The sequence below is a fragment of the Protopterus annectens genome, chromosome 1.part1, assembly GCF_019279795.1.
Source record: "Protopterus annectens isolate FY-2018-M chromosome 1.part1, PAN1.0, whole genome shotgun sequence".
NCBI classification, from domain to species: domain Eukaryota; kingdom Metazoa; phylum Chordata; order Ceratodontiformes; family Protopteridae; genus Protopterus; species Protopterus annectens.
Window position 1 is genome coordinate 116,440,967 of NC_056726.1, and position 19,824 is coordinate 116,460,790.

Below are 19,824 nucleotides of genomic sequence, written 5' to 3' on the forward strand. Positions count from 1 at the left end.
AGAACAATGTTAAAATTAATTTACTAATGAGGAATGGATTAGTATTATGGTCTGATTGCTTTGAAAAATGAAAAGCTAAGTCTCCACAATATTTAATAAAAGAATATAAGTTAGATGAATCTGCTAACCAGTTAATATTATCCATCAGTAAGAAACTAAATGAATTTGTACTGTAGATAATATGAGTGAAAATGAACAGAACACTACCCCCCATTATATGAATATATGAATGCTATCATTAAAGTTAGATTGAACTACAAGTGAAGCTTGACCAAATTATATAAGTTAATTATAAACTATAATAATAATTTTGATAGAAATTCTGGAACTTTTTAGATAGTAGTGGATTGAGTGATTCAACACATGGTAAGAATACAACTTTGTTACTTAAGTAATTTAGTCAAACTTCTTCAGGTATGAACTAGAAAGTTTTATGTGGAAATATATACATAGAATGTAAATCTCTAAATTTAGTAAAATGACTCCCTCTGTTTGTTGGAGACATAGTAAAGATGTAAAAGCAGATTGGACATAATTGTTTATGGATTGTGAAAGATTAAATGTATATTGGGAAGAGATAAGTATGTTTTTTTAAAGGGATGTGGTCTGATAATTGTTTTTTTTAACTAGATCAGTAATACTAATGAATGTTCAACTTCTGTATCAGTAAAAGCCAAACAGCAAAAATAAATAAATAAATAAATTAAAAAAAATGTTGGGCTGTCTTGGCAGTTGCTAGAAAAGTTATTACAAAAAACTGGAAATCAAACTCAGTTGCTACATTCAAATAATTTTTAAATTTAACAGCAATACTATGTAAAACTGAAAAAGAAGTGATCAGAATACAATGTCTAAATCATAGTAAGGCTTTTAGTGGTTGTGATAACCTTGAAATATTGCTATTGAAATACCAAGACGCCTAATGTGAAAACTGTATAAGATTACCCTGATGATTGCATGTATTCCTATCACTGTATAACAATATGTGATGTTGAATTTCTTCCTTTCTGTGTATATATAGTAAATATGTTAAATTAATAAAAAAAATATTATAAAAAAAGAAATGGGTAGCAGAACTTCATTATGGTACAGATATTTGCTGAAACAATGGACTGGGGAATAGATTGCATAAGTATAAAATTACCAGATGTGCTCATCTGGAAAAATTGAGGGATCATGGGAACACTGGCAATGACATGATAAATGTGTTATACTTTGTTTTTGATAAATACACCTAAGTTTTCTGTATGACTATGTTCCCAGTACATCACCATCACTGTTCAAGTTGTGAGGAGATAGTTTTTAAATTAGCCATCCACAAAGCCATCCCTAACACCAAAATTGTGCAATATGCTGATGATTCCACATTGATATGCTCTGCCTCTAACCTAACAGACCTCCAAGTCCTAACTCAAAGTGCCTTCTCAACCACTGAAAACTGGATGTTACAAAATCATCTCTCCCTAAATGCTAACAAAACTAAGATCCTCCTTTTCTCCCCCTCCAAATCCTCCTCCCTTGATAAAAACTCATTTCACATTACCAGCCTTAGTAACTCCTCTATCAAGATTGTACCCCCCACCAAACTTCTAGGTGTTACAATCGATGATCAACTAAAATTTAATACCCATATCCAGCTAAACATCAAAAAAACACACATAAAACTAGGTTTACTGTATAGAAACAACCACTTCCTCTCTCCTCATTTCAGACTAACCCTTGCCTCTACCTACCTCCTTCCCTCCCTCTTATATGGAGCCCCCCTGCTCACTAATCTTTCATCCACACTTACCACCAAATTGGAACTATGCTACAATAAAATCTCTAGATTTGCCACAAACACCAAATCCTCTTCCCATCACTGCTCCTCCCTTAACTCTCTAAACTGGCTCGAACTTTCCAATCAACTTAACTTTATCCAAATCACCACAGCCTTCAAACTATTGTTACACCCTTCTGACTGCCCTGCTCTTTCTAATATTCTACAACCTTACACCCCCCTTAGACCACTTAGATCTTCTCATCTAAACCTGATCACAGTTCAAAAACCCCAGCGCCCAGCAGGTCAGCTTCTCTTGTCCTTTACCCTGGCTAAAAAATGGAATGCCCTACCCTCATCACTAAGGACATGTACCAACCTTAATAACTTCAAAACCCAACTTCATTCCTACCTCTATCTAAACAGAATCTGCAACTGCACTCTTCAGTCTACAACTCATAAACAGTCTTCTCCCTTTACTTCAGGCTAACCTCCTCCTATTTCACCTTCCTATTCCTTTCTAAAAATGATTTAGCTTAGGGAACAAAACAGTAAAACTTGTATTTTCTTTATGCAAGCCTTTTTTTCCCCCTTAACAATAATTGAAATTGTTTAGTGTTTATTCTTTTGTAACTACCTGTTATCTATAATACATACTGTATATGACTTTGCATGTAAATAGAAACTGTTTTTGAAATGAAAACAATTTAAATTGTTGTATTTCCTTGTTGGAGCTTTTCTCCCCGGGCCTCCACTGAAAACGGGCCCCCAATCCCAGTGGACCTCCCCGGTAATCAAACTGAAATAAATAAATAAATAAATATTATAAAATGTCTAGGACATGAAGATGGGCCTACAATAGTAATAAAAGTTAAGGTGTGGATGATAATGAGGTCACAAAAAATTGCTGTTAGCATGTTTAGTAGTGAAGGAGTAGGGATGGGACACGCTTTTTTTTCACCTAAGAATGTAGAATATTACAAGACCTAAGTGCAATTTGGTCTTTTTGTGTAGAAGTTGCAGTCTATGGCATTAGCTTTTTCTTTCAAATACAGTAGTGTAAACTGAATTCTAGGACCATACTTATTTAGTTTTTAATCAGTTCTAAAATGAAGCACAATGTAGCTGAATAAAAAGTGCAATCCTTTCTTACCATTGGATGCATGAGATTGTACTGTACCACAGGTAACCTTTTCAGTATTTCTAGAAGCCATAACTTCTGAAAGTCCAGACATTCTTCTCCTTCTTGACAATAACAAATACTTCTCTCAACCAAATTTGTTTTTATCAGTCGTCACAACTCTTTAATTCAACCCTGTGGGAAAGAAACTTAGGCATTACAGGAAATAATTATGAAACTCCAACAAAGCAATGCATTATTAACAACATGCACAGCACATAAAAAAATGTTCCCATCACTGGAGTTCCTATAAAGGCTTCTTCTTTTTCATATTTAATTTTTGAAAAAAGGTTATACATATATATATATATATATATATATATATATATATATATATATATCAAGGAACTGAGTGTAAGAATTATCACTTACACCACTAAAAAGTTTTTTTTTTGTTTTTAATTTTAGTATTCCCATTCTTGTTTATGTCTACAGTTTTAATTTGGGGCTAAAAAGAGGATTTAACTATTTTCAGCAGGAGACATCAGGTACAACAGAGGTCCTACCAATTTATTTGCTATTATATGTAGAAGGCTTATATTTTTGTTGCACTTTTATCTGCTAACAGAAGGCTTACATTTTTGCAGTTTTGTTGCACTTCTATCTGTGAACAACCTCATCTCTCATGTGCCAAGATACATATTTAAACAAAGAAAAGATATTTTGACAGCAAAACTAGAGTAAAATGTATAAAGCCCAGTGAAAACTTGAAGTAATAACAGAAAATGTACTTCAGAATTATATAGGAAATGTCTGAAAATACTTGACAAGCACTTTCTAATACCAGATGATGTGAGAGCCACCCTGAATTCTGATTATCAGGAAAACACTTGACAGGTGGCATGCCAAATTTTAGCATTGTTCACAGTCAGACAAAGGGGATGCAACTGAATGAGTTCTCATTGTCTGATGTATAGATCCTTCTTAAAGATGAGAGAATACCCAACAAATGAGGAAAACAAATCATTGAAGATCCTGAAGACTGAGTAATCTATTTTATGCTTACATTAAGAAATGACTTTCCAAACTATTTAATGTAAGATCAAGAATTATGCAGAAAGGGTACTTTCTGACACAGTGTGCTGCTATTGCTGTGGAACAAACTTGTCTTCTGGATATCTTACCAGCTGCTCAAGTTCTAGTTTCTGATGATGCTGTTCTTCTGGTTTCTAACCTCTGTGATATCACTGGCCAGGAGCTGGATTAGTTAACATCCTGATACTGTGTTTTTTCTGCATTTCGTCTTGGTTGATTATTCATTATTTAAATTTTGTGCCTGACAGCTTAGGGCTCATTCCTGACCTTTTGTCAATGTCTCTGTGGAGTTCCCATGTTTTCTCTCTCTTTTTGTCAGTTTTTATGCATATATTACATTTTCCTGTCAGAAAACTACTTATAGACTGGCTATTTTAAAGTGTTAAATTTTTCATATAGAATGTATTTACCCTTGTCTTGTCATCCAATCCATGGCAAAGGGGTGGAGGCAAACAATGACTACATAACTTGTTAGGTAAACAAAATGTATAAATTATGTCAGCAAAATTTTTCTTTTGAACTTTTTTTAAAAAAGCTGTTTAAGGTTGAATCTTCTGGTATTTAAGTCCTAACTTTGAGAGGGTTTCTGTCTATACAGACTGAGCTGAGTGGAGGAGGGGCATTGACTACAACTCTGATCTGAGATATATAACAATAAGTATCCTGTTTTTTTGTTTTTGTGTTTTTTGCTTATTTTTACTAGTTATTGCTTCTAGCAATTTATATATGTTGTTGTGTCTTTCGGCTTTTCCCGGTTTGGGGTCGCCACAGCGGAACACCGGTCTGCTAATGATAGGCAGTAGATTTTTACGTGCCGAGTTGCCAGCCCTGATGCACAACCTTTCCCATTCATGCATGTCTCCACACAGAAGATGCTCTAGCTGAGAATCGAACAGGACAACGTCTTACTGTGAGGCCACAATGCTACCACAGCACCACCACCGCAGTTTATATATAGCACTTTTTATTGCCTGGTGCATACTTTTACTGTATTTTATTGCTATTAACTAATCTGCACGGTTAAACTAAAATTGTCTGCCTTACAGGGCCTGATAAATAAGGTTTTTACTGTCACACTGTTTGTAAAGCTTTTTTAGCTAGTTTCACTGTGCGAAAGTTTTAACGGAAATTATCTCTACTTGTTAAGCACCTATTTGTTTGTTCTGATTTCCTGCCAAGGAGTGTATCATATACCTGATTTGTCTGCAGTTAAAAGCATTCTGTAGAGCCTTTTTGCTCCTTTTTCTGTTTAAAACTTTCATTTTGTGGCTCACTGCTGTTCTGCTGTGATAAACATTTCTGTAGTGTTTACTGTCTAAAAGAGTGTAGGCTAGGAGCTTTAGTATTGTTCCCCACCCTCTCTCCCTGTTGTTGTCTTGCTGTTATACTTGGTGGCTTTGCAGTTGCCTGCCCCTACTCCTCCCAGTCTAGTGTCATTTGCTCATTCTACCTAATACAGAGAGAACATTTGAGAAGGCCAACCCACTTTGTTTCCTAACCTTGAATTATCTTCTGTTTCTCCTCTCTCCCTTTCCTTTACAAAAAAAAAAAAAAAAACTTTGCTAGAATATCCCTGTGTTCTGCTCAACTGTAACAAATAATTTACACTTGTTTCCTGCCTTTCCTGTAACTAGTCTAGTTCAGATACAGATTTGCTATATCCAGGACTGTTTGTAAGTGTCTGAGCACCCCAAGCCTGTCTGTGTTGGAGGGAAGCCTGCTAGCTTATCAGTGGGAGTGTTAAGCACTAGGTAACCTATCTACCACATAAGGAGTGGTTTCTGGCCCAGAAATTGTAGTTATTGGCCAGTTGGGCAGTTTTTTCATCTCTCTCTCTCTCAACTTCCTGATTTAAAAGCCCACATTTGCACTTGTTTCCCCCTTCCTGTAACTAGTCTTGTCCAGATACAGATTTGATATATCCAGAACTGTTTGTAAGCTCCTGAGGCCCCCAAGCCTTTCTGTGTTGGAGGGAAGCCTTCTAGCTTATCAGTGGGAGTGGTAAGCATTAGGTAACCTATCTACCACATAAGGAATGGTTCTGGCCCAGCAATTGTAGTTATTGGCCAGTTGGGCAGTTTTTTCATCTCTCTCTCTCTCTCAACTTCCTGATTTAAAAGCCCACATTTGCACTTGTTTCCCCCTTCCTGTAACTAGTATTGCCCAGATACAGATTTGATATATCCAGAACTGTTTGTAAGCTCCTGAGGCCCCCAAGCCTTTCTGTGTTGGAGGGAAGCCTTCTAGCTTATCAGTGGGAGTGGTAAGCATTAGGTAACCTATCTACCACATAAGGAATGGTTCTGGCCCAGCAATTGTAGTTATTGGCCATTTGGGCAGTTTTTCCATCTCCCTCAACCTTCTGATTTAAAAGCCCACATTTGCACTTGTTTCTTTCCTGTAACTAGTCTAGTTCAGATACAGATTCTTAGTTTTAGCACTTGAATTTGCTTATTCGTGCTCAGCACTTGTTCAGAACTTGTTGTAAGCACTAAATAAGCTACAAATTACTATAGCACTCAACCTTCCTCATTACATAGAGGAAAACAGTTTTTGTACTTACTTTCCTAACTTGCTTAGAGAAAAACAGCTCTTGTACTCACTTTCCTGACTTGTCTAGAGGAAAATAGTTTTTAATTCAGGCATGTCCAAGGGTTAGCTCCCAGTGTTCTCTCCTGTCTATCCGATGAATCTGGGCATCTTGGGGCAATGTAGCAATTGCCTCATGTACACAGACAATCCTCTCCTCCTACCACCCAACACTACAACCTGTGAGAGATGCAGTTATCTATCCAAACTGGAGGTAAAGCTCTCTCCAACCAAGACTGAACTTGACAGACAAAAGGAGAAGGTAAACACTTGCACCATGCCACACTCATCACATAGTCCCACAAAACCTACATCACCAAAATCCACACATAGAAACACAAAAACATTTATGGAGGCTCTCAATAATAATCTACTCAAGCAACAGAGACCTCCAAAGCAGAAATGCAAGCAACCTCCACCCCCCAACACAACCCAAATGACACAGAGCCCACAGACTCAGTGTGCCACTCAACCACAGCCCTTAAGGCAAAACAACGTACCCAACACACTAGTCATAGGTGACTCTATAGTTAGGCACACTGATGTCCCACTCAACAGGCTAAACAAGGAGAAGGTTACTGTCAGCTGCCTGTCGGGGTGCCAGGATCCACCACATAACCCAAGCACTCAGGTCACTCCACAGCAAGTACAAATATGGCTCTGTCATTGTCCATGTTGGTGTGAATGACCTGAGATTACCTCCCTGGACTACATGAAAAAAGACATGGAAGAGCTTGCTGATCTTGTAGCCCAGGCAGGTATGACCCTAGCCCTGAGTAGTATTCTGCCATTGCCCAGAATGATACTGTAGTACAAGACAAAATGATTGACTTCAACAATTGGCTAAGCTTCAGGTGTCATTCTAAGGGGATCCGGTATCTGTCTGCCTGGGACGACATGGTCAACAGACCACGATGCTTTGGCAGAGATGGCCTGCACCTGTCACCCCTGGGATTCCGAATACTGGCTAAGGCTCGTGCCACCCCTATAGTGCCTTTTTTAGGCAAGGTTCAAATGACAAATTCACCACTGTAACAGGAACAGGCAAGCAAAAACTGAGGGTAATGTTATTCAATGTTAGAAGTCTAAATCTCAAAATCCTCGAGGCACTCCTTAAAATGGAGAACATCGATATCTGTGTAGTGACTGAGACCTGGTTCAAGGTGCCAGAGAGCACCCCTGCATTACCAGACTATAACTCATACCACACTTTTTGGCCACCTAACCCGGACCGGAACACCAAAGGTGAAGGTGTATCCATATTCATTAAGGATATCCACACTTCCAGGCTAGTTGCTCAGCATAATGCATCTGAGGTTATCCAAGTGCAACTAACTCTGGGCAGAACTGCAATCCAAACTGTAGCTTGCTACAGAACCCCCACCATGCCCCAGGATTCCCACTCCTCTTTTCTTGATATACTGGAAAATATTAGGGTTCAACCAAACATCCTAATAATGGGTGATTTCAACTACCCCACCATTAACTGGGAAAACTACTCATGTACCAACTCTTTCACTCAATGCTTTCTGGAATTCATAAATTCCAATGCCCTGGATCAACTTATCCACACCCCCAACAGGGGCAACAATATCCTAGACCTAGTCATTACCAGCATGAGTGACCGATGTTCCACACCTGAAGTCAACTCCTTGTTGGTCAGATCCGACCATAAGTTAATCACCCTAGAGATCCACAAACTGCCCCATCCCCCATTAAGGAAACCATGGTAAAAAATTTCTCCAAAGCCAAGTTCATGCTTATTAAGACAAAAGTGGCGAACTTCATGACACCCATGCAAATGGACAATACAGTTACGACTGCTGAATCCTACACAAATGCACTCTATAAGCACTTACACGAGTGCATGGGTCGTACTATCCCAAAGAGAACCAAGATGCTATCCTCCAAAAAAAGTAAGCCAATCTGGTGGTCCCCTGCCATAAATAAACTCTACAACAGAAGGAAAAAACTGTTGAAAAAGACAGTAAAATCCCATGAGTGGAGGAGCTCCCTGGTCAGCCTCAGTAAAAAGCTGAGATCCCTTATAAGAGCCTCCAAAGCTAGCTACAAAAACAAAATTGCCACTGATTCTAGCAACAACCACAAAGCATTCTATAGCTATGTCAAGAATCTCAATGGCAACACCCAGATCTGCTCTGAGTTACAGCACAACGGCACGAAAATTACAGAACCAACTGATATTGCCTACATCCTGGCAGATAGGTTCAGTGCTAACTTTACCCCCCTCTCACCCCCTAAAGGGCCCATATCTATACAGGAAGAATGCAGAGTCCCTGTAATCACAACTACACAGGTAAAAGCTGCACTCTCTAAAGTCAAAAACACAGCATCCATGGGACCAGACAACATCCCAAGCTGCGTTTTACATGAACTTCAGAATGAACTGGCTCCCCACCTAAGCACCATGTTTAATCATAGCCTCATGTCAGGCTTTGTGCCCACTGAATGGTGAACAGCAACAGTTATCTCACTCCACAAAGGGGGAGCCACCTCTGATCCCATGAACTATCACCCTATTAGCCTGACGAGTCTGGTCTGTAAGGCCATGAAAAGTATAATCATGGAAATCATAAACAAAGACATTTGTAACCTCCATACTCTGGACACCACCCAGTTCGGGTTTGTGAAAGGCAGATCATGCCTCCTGAACCTGATAACTTCTTTCAGGCAGTCACCAAACCCATAGACGAGGGTAAGGTGGTTCACACAGCTTATCTTGACCTCACCAAGGCTTTCGACACCATCCCCCATTCTGGAATTATAGCTAAACTCACTAAACTAGGTATAAATCCCTATGTCACAAGATGGGTTGCCAACTGGCTCACTGACAGAACCCACACTGTAAAAGTTGCAGACTCCAAATCTGACTTCAAACCAGTGACAAGTGGAGTACCACAGGGTTCAGTCCTGGGACCGCTCCTGTTTGGTGTCTACTTCTCTGAAGTACAGGCTAACACAGAAGACCTTTGGCTAATGAAGATTGCAGATGACTGCAAACTAGGAGCTACAGTTGAGTCCTCAAAATGATGTGGACATCCTATAGAAGGGCTTCAATGCAACAGATGCCTGGTGTCAGAGCCATGGCCTCAAGCCAAAAAGTGCATTGTCATTCCCTTTGGTAAAAACTCTGTACCCATGAACTACCACATAGGCGGCATTCTACTTGACGCCAAATGTGTGATAAGAGACCTTGGGACTCAGGTGGACAGTAGTCTTTCCTTTGATAATCACATCACCACAGTAGTCAGGAAATCCTTCTACATGGCACACCTCATCACAAAAGGGTTCTCATCCAGGAAAAAAGAGGTCATTGTTCCCAACTACTCAACACTCATTAGACCCATTGTAGAGTACAGTACCCCTTTTGGAATGTACCTCATAAGACATCTGCAGCAGCTGGAAAGGCCACAAAAGTACCTCACAAAGAGGATTACTGGCCTCAAACAGATGCCCTACACTGACCGTCTCAAAAAACTCCAGCTTTACTCCGTAGCATATCGCCTACTCTGAGGTGATCTCTGCCTAACATATAAAGCTATGTCAAACTCAGAGCTGTTGGACATGCTACACCTAAAGAAATCCCAATCCATCCGAGCTACATGCTACATGCTCTAGGGACCTAAACCTTGTCACCACAATAAACAGGACATGCTGGAGGGATGGATTTCTGTCCCAGAGACTTCCCATACTCTGGAACAAGCTACCCATCTATGTCAACAAAGTTCCTCATTAGCACTCTTCAAGAAAAATCTTGATGAGTGGATGGGAAATGGGAAATACACCCTGGGGATTACTTCTGTGGCTCTGCTCAACAGGGGCATGAGAAAATAACTTTCTTGGGTGGCATAAGCCAGGGAACCTTGTTGGCTAGGCTTACTTTGGCCCTTGGGCCGATAGCCTAGTACCTACCTATGAACTTATGATAAATACTAATGTAGGACAGCATGTGCTGTAATAAGAAACAGTGAATAAAATTGCAACATGGTCCTCCACTCCCTGCACTACACATATAAACACTTTTAAAGGAAAATGTCATAGATGTATCCACTTTGGAGAATGTAAAACCTAAGAAAAGCCAAACCTTTGCTGTCTCTTTCTGCCAGATCCATTTTGATATCTACATATACACTGTTTCTCTTTCACAGTTACTTGACATGCTAGTGTTAATTTTGTTTAAAGCAGCAAATGAGGAAATATGCCAACATTTTGCTAATTCAAAAGTTATTTTCTAAAGTTCTTATTGTTTTATATGATCAGTATATCTGCTGAAACTACTAGACCACATTAAACTGATAATATACAGAGTCCTTTAAAAAGATTATGAATAAATATTTGTATGGTATATACCGTAAATGCAACTTTTATATTTTTTCTTGAATCCAGTTCTTGTTTATATCTACAGTTTTAATATAGGGCCCAAACTATAAGTATTTTCAAACAGAAGACATCAAGTACAACTGAGGACAGACCTATTCTTTTAATATTACAAGGCTCAGATTTTTTGCAGCTTTGTTGTACTTCTGCATAGGTAGAAGCAAGAAGGTTTCTGGGTTGATTAAAATAACATAATTGTCTGATAACAGTCTCAATTCTCATGTGCTGAGTTAAATATTGAAACAACAGACTACTGTGAATGCAAAATTAGAGTGAAAGTAAGAATACCGAGTGAAAGTTGAAGTAATTTGAGAAAATGTACTTCTGAAATGTGTAGGAAATGACTGAAATACTTGACAAGCATTCCCCAAAACCAAGTTTCATGACAGCCACCCTGAATTCCTGACTGTCAGGAAAATACTTGACAACTGCCATACCAAATTTTTAGCATTGTTGACATTCAGATACATGGGATGCAACCAAACAAGTTTTCAGTGTCTTACATATAAATCTTTCTTAAACCTATGGATACATACAAGGGAGCCCGCAGGATTTTTTGCAGGGGGGTGCAAACCCAAGCCCCGCCCATGCAGCCCCACCCCCTCTGCTGCCCCACCCACTCAGCCCCCCCCGCCCACACAGCCATTCCAGTGTCCCATTACTTGGCTATTTCTCCCCATTTGTCATAGACACTGTTCAAATCTCTCAGTATGCATACTGTTTTATGCTTTACTTCTACAATGATTACAGATATCTGGATTTCATTTACAACTTATTTCAAATTTTATAGCACAAACACTGACAGACATTTACTAAACCTAAACAAAGCAATAGTCTTACAATGAAAACAGACTTAGCATTAAAACTTCTGTACCTTTGAAACCCACATTCACTGAAACAGCATCAAAACCCACATTCAACGAACATGCATCTGGCCAGTGGCAGGGTAAGTTTACCTTTGGCGGTTTCAAATCATAGGCTCCTTGCACACATTTTAGAAACATGCAAGAGTTCTTTGATTCACCTTCCTGATTTAATTATACTAAATAATAATTGAATTATATCCCTTGTATAATACAGCACCACTTGTTAGAGTGTGTTTTAAAGTTATAGCTCTGAGCATCTTTCCTTTAAGCAATGAAACAAATCATATGAACCAATAATGACAGCCTGCCCAATTCAGAACATTTCAACCATAAAGGAACACTCAAACTTCTGTCATACAATCCACCAGTATCAATCAATATGCAGAATCTCTGCAGAAGTATAAGTCATCTGAATAATTCCACATTAAAGAGATCTGAAACCAATGAAGAGGTTGTTGCTAGAAAAAACTTTTATATTTCAGTGTTTCATTTACAAATTCAGTGCCTGTTGCCCTTGACGAATAAATTGCATGTGCTACATTAAAATAAATGGTAAGTTGGTATATTGCAATAGGGAATGGGTGGCAGGCTGAAAAACAGGTTCACAGTTATTAGGTGTCTCATCCAAAGGAGGACATACTAAGAACTGCAGTACCATACCTCCTTAAAATACAAATGTACATGCTGTATGAATAGAACGCAATTATGCTACCTGCTGTGCTAACACTGCTTTAAAATTCTATACCACAATAATGATACCATTTGCTAAACAAAACAGTTGCACCTAAATTCCACCTGTTAGAGCTAACTAGGGCATTTCTCTGACTCCGTCGCACACACACACACACACACACACACACACACACACACACACACACACACACACACACCTCAACTTTAGTGCAAGAAATACATAAATAGATTTTTCAAAGTTACAACTGTAAACTCTGTGTGACCATGGTGTGTTTGTTTTGACAGAAAGGTATAAGGGAACTCATGGCTATGTATTTAGTTGAATCTCTCTGTACTGAAGTACTCCCTACCATGATGCTGCTTAAATAGTGTGTTTGCATTCAGAAACTTTTACGTTTTTTATACTGAATTTTATAGCTACATGAATTAGAAAATAACCAATTTCCTTTTCAGAGCCTAAGCTAAACAGTCCACTCCTTACAAGCACTGCTTCCCTGGAAAACATCTATATATGCATCAAAAAGACCTAGTTCAAGACCGATGACAGCACTCCGTTAATGCAGGATTTCAATACCTGCCACAAGTTCAGGCCTACCACCTTAGATGAAAGGGTGATGATGTCTACATATTCTCAAAGAACATTTCATCTCCAGACTTGCTAGGTGAGATAATGATGGAATTCCTCTGCATCCAGCTTAGCATCAACAAAACTCCGTACTGTGTCATACCTAACTATAGGTCCCCTCTATGTACCCCATCAGTCCATATCTCCTAACTGATATGGTGTCCCTATGCATTAAGCCAACACCATTATTCTAGGAGACTTCAATCACCCTCCGGGTTTAAATGTCTTATACCTAACTAAAGTTGTCCCTTACTACATGAAAAAAGACATGGAAGAGCTTGCTGATCTTGTAGCCCAGGCAGGTATGACCTTAGCCCTGAGTAGTATTCTGCCATTGCCCAGAATGATACTGTAGTACAAGACAAAATGATTGACTTCAACAATTGGCTAAGCTTCTGGTGTCATTGTAAGGGGATCCGGTATCTGTCTGCCTGGAACGACATGGTCAACAGACCACGATGCTTTGGCAGAGATGGCCTGCACCTGTCACCCCTGGGATTCCGAATACTGGCTAAGGCTCATGCCACCCCTATAGTGCCTTTTTTAGGCAATGTTCAAATGACAAATTCACCACTGTAACAGAAACAGGCAAGCAAAAACTGAGGGTAATGTTATTCAATGTTAGAAGTCTAAATCTCAAAATTCTCGAGGCACTCCTTAAAATGGAGAACATCGATATCTGTGTAGTGACTGAGACCTGGTTCAAGGTTCCAGAGAGCACCCCTGCATTACCAGACTATAACTCATACCACACTTTTTGGCCACCTAACCCAGACTGGAACACCAAAGGTGAAGGTGTATCCATATTCATTAAGGATATCCACACTTCCAGGCTAGTTGCTCAGCATAATGCATCTGAGGTTATCCAAGTGCAACTAACTCTGGGCAGAACTGCAATCCAAACTGTAGCTTGCTACAGAACCCCCACCATGCCCCAGGATTCCCACTCCTCTTTTCTTGATATACTGGAAAATATTAGGGTTCAACCAAACATCCTAATAATGGGTGATTTCAACTACCCCACCATTAACTGGGAAAACTACTCATGTACCAACTCTTTCACTCAATGCTTTCTGGAATTCATAAATTCCAATGCCCTGGATCAACTTATCCACACCCCCAACAGGGGCAACAATATCCTAGACCTAGTCATTACCAGCATGAGTGACCGATGTTCCACACCTGAAGTCAACTCCTTGTTGGTCAGATCCGACCATAAGCTAATCACCCTAGAGATCCACAAACTGCCCCACCCCCCATTAAGGAAACCATGGTAAAAAATTTCTCCAAAGCCAAGTTCATGCTTATTAAGACAAAAGTGGTGAACTTCATGACACCCATGCAGATGGACAATACAGTTACGACTGCTGAATCCTACACAAATGCACTCTATAAGCACTTACACGAGTGCATGGGTCTTGCTATCCCAAAGAGAACCAAGATGCTATCCTCCAAAAAAAGTAAGCCAATCTGGTGGTCCCCTGCCATAAACAAACTCTACAACAGAAGGAAAAAACTGTTGAAAAAGAGAGTAAAATCCCATGAGTGGAGGAGCTCCCTGGTCAGCCTCAGTAAAAAGCTGAGATCCCTTATAAGAGCCTCCAAAGCTAGCTACAAAAACAAAATTGCCACTGATTCTAAGGACAACCACAAAGCATTCTATAGCTATGTCAGGAATCGCAATGGCAACACCCAGATCTGCTCTGAGTTACAGCACAACTGCACGAAAATTACAGAACCAACTGATATTGCCAACATCCTGGCAGATAGGTTCAGTTCTAACTTTACCCCATCTCACCCCCTAAAGGGCCCTTATCTATACAGGAAGAATGCAGAGTCCCTGAAATCACAATTACACAGGTAAAGGCTGCACTCTCTAAAGCCAAAAACACAAGCATCCATGGGACCAGACAACATCCCAAGCTGCGTTTTACATGAACTTCAGAATGAACTGGCTCCCCACCTAAGCACCATGTTCAATCATAGCCTCACATCAGGCTTTCTGCCCACTGAATGGTGAACAGCAACAGTTATCTCACTCCACAAAGGGGGAGCCACCTCTGATCCCATGAACTATCACCCTATTAGCCTGACGAGTCTGGTCTGTAAGGCCATGAAAAGTATCATCATGGAAATCATAAACAAAGACATTGGTAACCTCCATACTCTGGACACCACCCAGTTCGGGTTTGTGAAAGGCAGATCATGCCTCCTGAACCTGATAACTTCTTTCAGGCAGTCACCAAAGCCATAGACGAGGGTAAGGTGGTTCACACAGCTTATCTTGACTTCACCAAGGCTTTCGACACCATCCCCCATTCTGGAATTATAGCTAAACTCACTAAACTAGGTATAAATCCCTATGTCACAAGATGGGTTGCCAACTGGCTCACTGACAGAACCCACACTGTAAAAGTTGCAGACTCCAAATCTGACTTCAAACCAGTGACAAGTGGAGTACCACAGGGTTCAGTCCTGGGACCGCTCCTGTTTGGTGTCTACTTCTCTGAAGTACATGCTAACACAGAAGGCCTTTGGCTAATGAAGATTGCAGATGACTGCAAACTAGGAGCTACAGTTGAGTCCTCAAAATGATGTGGACATCCTATAGAAGGGCTTCAATGTAACAGATGCCTGGTGTCAGAGCCATGGCCTCAAGCCAAAACATGCATTGTCATCCCCTTTGGTAAAAACTCTGTACCCATGAACTACCACATAGGCGGCATTCTACTTGACGCCAAATGTGTGATAAGAGACCTTGGGACCCAGGTGGACAGTAGTCTTTCCTTTGATAATCACATCACCACAGTAGTCAGGAAATCCTTCTACATGGCACACCTCATCACAAAAGGGTTCTCATCCAGGAAAAAAGAGGTCATTGTTCCCAACTACTCAACACTCATTAGACCCATTATAGAGTACAGTACCCCTTTTGGAATGTACCTCATAAGACATCTGCAGCAGCTGGAAAGGCCACAAAAGTACCTCACAAAGAAGATGACTGGCCTCAAACAGATGCCCTACACTGACCGTCTCAAAAAACTCCAGCTTTACTCCGTAGCATATCGCCTACTCTGAGGTGATCTCTGCCTAACATATAAAGCTATGTCAAACTCAGAGCTGTTGGACATGCTACAGCTAAAGAAATCCCAATCCATCTGAGCTACATGCTACATGCTCTAGGGACCTAAACCTTGTCACCACAATAAACAGGACATGCTGGAGGGATGGATTTCTGTCCCAGAGACTTCCCATACTCTGGAACAAGCTACCCATCTATGTCAAGCAAAGTTCCACATTAGCACTCTTCAAGAAAAATCTTGATGAGTGGATGGGAAATGGGAAATACACCCTGGGGATTACTTCTGTGGCTCTGCTCAACAGGGGCATGAGAAAATAACTTTCTTGGGTGGCATAAGCCAGGGAACCTTGTTGGCTAGGCTTACTTTGGCCCTTGGGCCGATAGCCTAGTACCTACCTATGAACTTATGATAAATATTAATGTAGGACAGCATGTGCTGTAATAAGAAACAGTGAATAAAATTGCAACATGGTCCTCCACTCCCTGCACTACACATATAAACACTTTTAAAGGAAAATGTCATAGATGTATCCACTTTGGAGAATGTAAAACCTAAGAAAAGCCAAACCTTTGCTGTCTCTTTCTGCCAGATCCATTTTGATATCTACATATACACTGTTTCTCTTTCACAGTTACTTGACATGCTAGTGTTAATTTTGTTTAAAGCAGCAAATGAGGAAATATGCCAACATTTTGCTAATTCAAAAGTTATTTTCTAAAGTTCTTATTGTTTTATATGATCAGTATATCTGCTGAAACTACTAGACCACATTAAACTGATAATATACAGAGTCCTTTAAAAAGATTATGAATAAATATTTGTATGGTATATACCGTAAATGCAACTTTTATATTTTTTCTTGAATCCAGTTCTTGTTTATATCTACAGTTTTAATATAGGGCCCAAACTATAAGTATTTTCAAACAGAAGACATCAAGTATAACTGAGGACAGACCTATTCTTTTAATATTACAAGGCTCAGATTTTTTGCAGCTTTGTTGTACTTCTGCATAGGTAGAAGCAAGAAGGTTTCTGGGTTGATTAAAATAACATAATTGTCTGATAACAGTCTCAATTCTCATGTGCTGAGTTAAATATTGAAACAACAGACTATTGTGAATGCAAAATTAGAGTGAAAGTAAGAATACCGAGTGAAAGTTGAAGTAATTTGAGAAAATGTACTTCTGAAATGTGTAGGAAATGACTGAAATACTTGACAAGCATTCCTCAAAACCAAGTTTCATGACAGCCACCCTGAATTCCTGACTGTCAGGAAAATACTTGACAACTGCCATACCAAATTTTTAGCATTGTTGACATTCAGATACATGGGATGCAGCCAAACAAGTTTTCAGTGTCTTACATATAAATCTTTCTTAAACCTATGGATACGTAACAGATGTCTCATATTACTGTATGTTACTTTCAGAAGTAACAGCACATATACTATCTCTGTAATGCTGTTTTGAGCAGATCTGAGATTCACACAAGAGAAACTATATTACTTGTTAAATGGGAAGAAAAAAGCAAGGAAAATCCTAAAGACTGAGTAGTATGTTTTATATTTACCTTAAGAATTAACTTTCCAACAAGTATTTAACGTCAGATCAAGAATTCTCTACAAAATTTTACTTCAGACACAGAGCTTTGGATCCAAAGATTTGAAGGCCTTACCAACTACTGAGGTTCTAGAATCTAATGATGCTGCTGTTCCAGTTTTTGGCTTCTGTGATATAACTGGCAATGAACCAGGTTACTTAGCAACCTGAAACTGCTGTATTCAGCATTGTTCCTTAACTGTGAAGAAAGAAAGGCAAAACTTTCAGTGAATGGGTTAGTTTGTAATTTCTGTGGCCTTAGTCGAGCAAAAGAGGCTGGGACTAAAGCATTCTTTCATTCATAGGATCATAGGATCATAGGAGGTTACTAGGCTAATGGTCCTGGGGCCCTTACAAGCCTAGCCAAGAGTTTATCCCCAAAATGAAACCTCAGTCAGCACCTGTCATCCCTGTCAATAAGGGACAAGGTGGAACCCCTGGGATGAATTTGTGGTTTCCCATCCACTCATCAAGGTTGCTCTTGAAGACAGTCAGCAAGGTGCTCTGTTTGACGTGTGTGGGAAGTCTAGTCCAGAGACAGGGCAGCCTCTAGGAGACAAACCTGTCTCTCCAGCAGGTTTTGTTGATGTCACATATTAGATTTAGGCCTTTTGAGTTGGTAGTGCATGAGGAGTTACACTTACAGATATGGAGCATCTCTAGTAGGGCAAGATCCAAGATTGCCTTGTAGGCGAGACACAGATTATCCCTGAGCAATCTGTACAGTACCGAGTAGAGTCATAGTGATTGGAGCCTGTCTGCATAGGACATGTGATGGAGGCCATGGATTCTCTTTGTGAGTAATTTCAGTGGCCTTTCCAGATGGTGCAGATGTTTGGAGAGGTACATCCCAAAAACAGGGCGTTATACTCAATTATTGGTCTAATGAGGGAGGAGTATAGAGAGGTAATAACCTCCTATTCTTTTGGATGCAATCCCTTTACTTATGAGATGAACCAAGTAAAAGGCTTTTCTGACCACAGCTACATAATGGTCGAATGTGAGATTGTTGTCAACCTGTCTCACCACAGGTTGTGTGCTTAGGGAGTTGCCATTGATGTGCTAATCAGTAGAGGTTGTGTGTTTGCTGAATGGCATGATGATACATTTCTTTGCATTTAGCTTGAGGCCATGACTTTGGCACCAGTCATTAGTTGCTCTGAGACCCTTGTGCAGTATGTTAACATCATTTGAGGAGTCAATGACAGCACCCAACTTACAGCTGTCCACAAACTTGGTCAGCCTCAGGCCTTTTGTCTTTGCCTGGACCTCTGAGAAATAGATGCCAAACAGTAGGGGTCCCAGGACAGATCCCTGGGGAACTCCACTAGTGATAGGTCTGCTACCAGAGGTGGAGGTGCCTATTTTGTCTTTGAGGGTCCTGTCGGTGAGCCAGTTGGCCACCCACTTGATGAGATAGGAATTTATGTCAAGTTGTGTTAGCTTTACAATAATGCCTGAGTGACGGATTGAGTCAAAGGCTTTGGCCAAGTCAGTGTAAGCTGTGTGTACTGACTTTCCCTCATCCAGGGCCTTGGTAAAAGTCTCAAAGATGTCAACCAGGTTCAAGAGGCAAGATATGCCCTTGATGAATCTGAACTGGGTGGGGTCAAGTGCTTGGAGATTGCCTATGTCCTTGTTTATGAGATCCATAATAATACGCTCCATGGCTTTACAAATCAGACTTGTCAAGCAGATGGGGCGATAGTTTCCAGTGTCAGTAGTAGCACCACCTTTGTGCAAAGGGATGAAAATGGCACTTCTCCACTCTGCTGGAATGAAGCCTGTACTTAGGTTGTGGTTAAATAGGGTGCTCAATGGCAAAGCCAGTTCTTGCTGGAGATGGTGCAGAATACATCCTGGTATACTTACTATCAGGTCCCATGGAATCTGTGTTCTTTGCCTTGGATAGGGCATGTAACACTTGATTTACAGAGATGTGAGGTGTGGGACAAGTATCAGGGATGTTGAAAGGTCCTTTGGGAGGGGACAGGGGGT

At 40.1% G+C, this 19,824-nt stretch overlaps 1 long non-coding RNA gene across 1 annotated transcript in view; it reads right to left on the reverse strand.

The window, feature by feature from the left end:
- Window positions 1–19,824, reverse strand: part of LOC122813216 — a 67,350-nt gene that overhangs the window by 26,550 nt on the left and 20,976 nt on the right. Inside the window, exon 2 of the long non-coding RNA XR_006366650.1 lies at window positions 2,913–3,074. This is a non-coding gene — a long non-coding RNA (uncharacterized LOC122813216). The remainder of the gene's footprint in view (window positions 1–2,912; window positions 3,075–19,824) is intronic.